The 5,621-nt window shown below is 38.2% G+C and overlaps 1 long non-coding RNA gene across 1 annotated transcript; it reads right to left on the bottom strand.

Annotated features, from left to right (window-relative positions):
- Positions 1 to 453: 453 nt before the first annotated feature.
- LOC105545865 lies at positions 454 to 5,238 on the bottom strand. Its single transcript, XR_001007004.1, has 2 exons — positions 5,156 to 5,238; positions 454 to 806 (listed from the first exon to the last, which is right to left on the bottom strand). It is a non-coding gene; the product is annotated as an uncharacterized LOC105545865 (long non-coding RNA).
- Between the last annotated feature and the right edge of the window lie 383 nt (positions 5,239 to 5,621).

Genomic DNA, 5,621 nt, shown 5'->3' with positions numbered 1-5,621 from the left:
GGCTGGTATTGAAAAGGGTCAGGGAAACAGAAGAAATACAGAAGCAGTAAGGCAACAGTTAAACATCATAGCTTGGGCAAACCCGTACTTAACATCCGCCATGATGACAGCAGTAGCAGTGCTAGGGATATATTGAGTATTCAGGTTCAGTTGTGGGCTGAATGTGGGCACAGCTTGGCATTTGAAATTAGGCAGATTCAGACTATGATGTTTTCTCACAGTTAATGCAGAGACCATAGATAATAATTATGTTGCTGAGCCTACAGTGAATTTTTACGACTGATCCTCTATTAAACTGGCAAAATAAGAGGATAATGTCTCCAGCACTAACAAGTTGGCAGGGAAGTAGCTGGCAACCCCTCCCACTAATGTTCCATCTGTGCGAACCTTCAGTATGATCCAGGATATTGTTTCCCCACACAGGTTGTGCCTGCAGTGTAATCAAGACAGAGAGACCAAGCATAGATATCTTTATTGTTTTTGAAAATGACTGTCATTGGAGGGTGAGCAGAGCCTGGGATTGAGTGCTAATGCTGTTATGTCCTTCTAAGAAGTATCCATGCAGTGATGTCGACAGGAAAATAACCGTTTCTAAGCACTGGCTTGTTGTCCAAGTGACATAAAAGTCACAGAACAAGAAGAACAGTTTCTTTCATTTTAGAAAAGCCTTTTGTTTCTTTTCCTGGAAACTTGGAAAATTGTTTTTGTTTAAAAATATCTTTTCTGTTGATTGCGAACACAGTGCATGTTACTTTCCCAGCCTTGACGCTCCTCCAGCATCCCCAGGCTCTGGATCAGATTTTGCTCTAAAAGCTCAGGGGAGAAGAAAGAAAGGCTTGTGAATGCAAAGAGGGTGCACAAACCAGCTGAGGCAAATCCTGACTCCAATCCCTGAAACGATGTCTGTCATTGTACACTTCTCATGCCACCCAAGAAGTGTCCCCTGATGTTTCAGGCAGCTGTCACATCTGCCTCCTCTGAGCTCCTAAATATTTGTTTGATATTTAAAATGTACTGCCTTGTGTTGGAATTATTGTACTTCATGGCTTATTTGTTTCTCCTTTCATATAGTTCACCGTGCCTGAAATAGGGCCTCATTGGACATACTTTTGTATCATGACTAAATAAGCAAATTCGAAGCCATCCCTGTTGAAGACCATGCACAGGGAAGCACCCTCAGGTTACTCACTAACGTAGGGAGGCACATTGCCATTGCTCTCCTCACCTCAGTGGTGAACTCTCTATGGAATAACAGGTAATAATAACTAATATGCTATTATTTTAAAATGCCAGTGTGCTTTTATGTGCTGGTTCTCGGCACTTTATATGAGTAATACATTTAATTCTCACCATAGGAAGTAACTATTGTTGTCATCTCCATTTTACAGATGAGAAGACAAAGGTACAAAAGAGTTTACATTTTTTTAAGATCTTACAACTAGTAGGTGGTGGTGTTAGCTAGCGTGTGATCTGTCTTCAAAACTCAAATTCTTAAGCACTCCATACACTGCCTCTGGATGGGAGTCCTAAACGTCTACGAGGGACATGAATCCTGTTATATCATTTTTTCAGTATCTCTAAGATCTTATACAAGACAGAAATACAGAGGAGGCAAAGGAGGTTTTAATTATCTGCTTTTTCATGTGTTTTCCTTCATGGAATTCACTTTGAATACATTTTAGGGGTTTGAAGAAGCTCAGGAAATTATTTCTTTCTATCTTCTCTTCAATTCATACGCTTAACTCCTACCCAACATTTGTTCACTCCCTTCCTCCTCCTCTAAACAAAGCAGAAGCGAAGAAAAATATTAATGCTACAAAAAAACATTTGCAATGATCTATGCAACCCTTTCTCTGGAAGTTTCCATCATTATCAGATTCACCTAACAATTCCTATTCATCCAAACGTGGTCTCAATGGAGTTTTTCTTTACCTGTAGGCAGCTTAGTTGCCTCCCACTGTCCTTTGTTCATAGCCACATCAGAGTGACAGTCTTTTTAGAAGACTGGTGTTTATGCAGTATTCCTAGTTCTGTACATTACAGTGGGCACTTAAAGTTTACGTTTTAAATGAATTAGTGAATCCAATACAAAGCCCTCATTTTACAGAGAAGGAAACTGCCGTGAAATTGGAAATGTAAAGTGGCTGATCACAGTCACATATCTAGTCAGTAGAAAAGCTGACCTCAAGTCAGCTACATTTTCCATTGCGAGACCTAGGTTGTCCTTCACAGCCTAAATCAAACCTGAGTTTCTTCATGCCTGAAAACCATAGCCCAGCAATAATAGCTATCTTCTTTATATTTTATAATGCTTATAATCTGTAGCACTCATTTAGTTCTGGGTGCATATGTATATATTTTACTTTTCTCTACCTAGATTATAATTATTTTAAAGTTAGAACTGTGCCCTATCTTTTCTTTTCCATTCATAATGCTTTGGTTTCTTGAGTGTTTGAGCTTCTAAAATTAGGAGTTGATCATCTCATTCACTTTTTCCACTTCTATCATCACCTCTAACTATAGCCCCAAGTACATCCTCAAGTGCCAGTCTTGCTTCCAGCTGTTTGAATAGGCCCATGTCTCCATGTCTCCCTTGGAACCTGAAAAATACTCTGGACCACTAGCAACTGTCACAAAACTAAAATAAGGCCATTCTGAGATTGAGTAAAGTGGACTTATATTTTTTCCCTTAGAAGATCTCCGTTGAACTGCAGGGAATACCTGTTCACCATGAAGACTTTTTTTTTTTTTTTTTTTTTTTTTTGGTGTGCAAGTTACAAAGACTCATCACAGAGATTATCTTGAGTGATGGTGTGTGGAAGTGCAAGCAGGCCTCAGAAGGCCTGGAGACAGATCAAAAATCCAGTAGCTACTCTTTCTATCATTTTCTCTCTCTCTCTCTCTCTGTCTCAGTTACTGTCTCTCAACCTACCTCTACCGTTCTCTCTTAAACTCTCTCTCTGTCAAGGAACACATGGTCTGTCTTTCTTCTATATGGCTGCTTTATCATTCTCTCTCTCCATACTTGTTGTCTCTGCCTCTCTATGTACATACAGGACAGCCATTGCCTTATAACTTCCAAGTATACTCATATAAGTCACGGATGTCTCTAAATCCCAATTCCAAGATCCTGAAAGAGCCAATATGATTGCACCAACTTGGTTCAGGTGTCCTATCCACTGTCCACTCAGTTATGGCCAGGAGTCATGGTCACTGAGAATAGATGAGTTTCTACCATTTGACATGGCTCTGCTAGACACCATGGAGAAACATCCAAGTGATAAAAGTGAAAATGCTACCTTCAGAAATTTAATAATAGGTTACACAGTAAGATCTAGAATAATATATTTTTAATAGTTTGTATTATCTTTCCCACTATGACAGAAGACAGGAAGGGCCATCATTATTTGGTCAGAAAAATGGAAGAAAGACTTCTTCTTCAATATTTCACCATTATACATACCTCAAAATTTCTGTTGAAGCCCTCTGCTTTCTTATTCAAGCTAACCCCTTCACTGAGGATGGAGAAAATAGGGGAAAGATGTATAACTTCTTTAAGGTCCTTGTAATGTTAGGAATGTAGTATCCATCTACTAGGGCCTACCATGATTGCTGGACCCGTTAGCATGCGCCAACATTCCAAACAACCAACTAAATGAAGGGAGTAAGAAAGAAACATTCCCCTTTTTTGAATAGCACTTACCAGAGGCGTCACTCAATATTTCTTGTTTATGTAATTGGTCAGAACTATTCATATGGCCCATAAAGATGCAGAATAGGTGGATATATGTAATTCTTTTTCTGGGCAACATTGTACTCATCTAAGAATCAGGAATCCATTTGCTTATAAAAGAGGAGAGCAGAATGGGTCTATTATAGGTCAGTAACCTCTACCACAACCTTCAGTTGCTGTCCTCAATCTATTTCTCTTGTCCATAGTTTTTGATCCTGGTGACAATCTTTCCTGCCTCTTTTAAATCTTATCTTCCTTTGAATATTGTGATACTGAACTATGCCAATACTTTTTACTATCTGGTTACTTTATAACTTTACTTTCCTTGATTTCTCAATTTCCTCCTGCCCTCTAAGGATGGGTGTCCCAAAGACGACTCTGTCATTTCCTCTTTGCGTCTGCTTTCATCCACTCCCACCATTTAAACCATCAGCATTATTTTCTAGCTTGCTTGCTCTCTCTCTGTCTCTCTCTCTCTCTCTTCCCCACCCCAACTTCCAGAAAGCTATTTTAGATCACTCGTTGGTCATTTTTAATTAAAAGCCCAACATCTCCCAAAACTCTATTGAAGTATCAGAAGTACATTTATATTCAAAATCTAATGCAGAGAACTTTCAACAGGTAAACTTGCTCTGATTCCCTATATCAGATAAGTTTGCTTATTCCATACCTACATCACACCCTGCAGTTCTTGGGTCCTACAATAATTATTAAAGTTAACTACTCGAACAAAGATTTGTTCCATGTCTCTATTTCCTAGTATACTAGGTCTTGAGAGCAATAAAAATATGTCTCTTGTTACAGCACTGCATCTCCAATGACTTGCACAGTGCTTTGCACAAAGTAATCATGAAGAATAGCAAATGGACAAGCAAAGGAATGAATAAATATATCATTTGGTTGCCTTTCCGGGGTTCTCATAGGGTGAAATTACCTTGGTCCTCAATGTATTATCTTAGTTTTTAAGCAGACTAGGAATGAGTTTGTGCTCATTGTTGGAATCAACTGCCACATTCTTAAGATCAATGTCTACCAAATAATTTTCCAACTAACAGGTGCCACTCACCTGTTAGTCATCAATATTATCTGCTCCTGACATGCAACCATCAACATTGTCACGGCTTGATAATCCAGGATCACCAGAAGACACAAACACCAGAGTGTGCAGAGTGACAGACACAAACACCAGAGTGTGCAGAAGAGTTGTGTCAGCCTGTCTAGTGTTGGAAAACCTACATGAAAAGTCAAATTATATTTAGAAAGTTCATTGGAGATCAGAGAATCAGAATAAAATGGTGTAGTCAGGTGATTTAAAATTTAGTGTAGTTGGGCCCAGATATGCTGACATTTCTATGTTCATAATAAGGATAATTTTGATCACAGGGGCAAAACACTTGAAATATGTGACTTATTCTTACTCACTCTTCCACAGTTTTTAAGAATATAATAGATCTGAATTTAAATTCCAGCTCTATGTGACCTTGAACAAGCTTCTTTTCTTCTCAGTCTTCTGTTTCCTCCTGTGAAAAAAAAACAAAAAACAAAAAATCAATACCTGTTGTAAGGATTAATAAGATAATTATATAAAATATTTAGCATAGTTCCTGGCATTTAGTGAGTCCTCAATCAATAAAGGATATTATTTCCACCCTCTAGGCTTCCATAGATAATCAATGTTTTTTAATTAACAGATTTACTTTTGTTATTTAAATTTTTTTGTCTTTCCAACTTTTATTTTAGTTTCAGGGCGTACATATACAGGTTTGTTACATGGTTAAATTGCACAACCCAGGGTTTTGGGTTACAGATTATTTCACCACCAAGGTAATAACCATAGTACCTGATATGTAGTTTTTTGATCTCTATCTTCCTCCCACCCTCTACTTTC

The sequence above is a fragment of the Mandrillus leucophaeus genome, unplaced genomic scaffold (assembly GCF_000951045.1).
Source record: "Mandrillus leucophaeus isolate KB7577 unplaced genomic scaffold, Mleu.le_1.0 Scaffold340, whole genome shotgun sequence".
NCBI lineage: Eukaryota > Metazoa > Chordata > Mammalia > Primates > Cercopithecidae > Mandrillus > Mandrillus leucophaeus.
The sequence above is the reverse complement of the archived record's forward strand: the minus strand, read 5'-3'. Positions and strand labels throughout refer to the sequence as shown.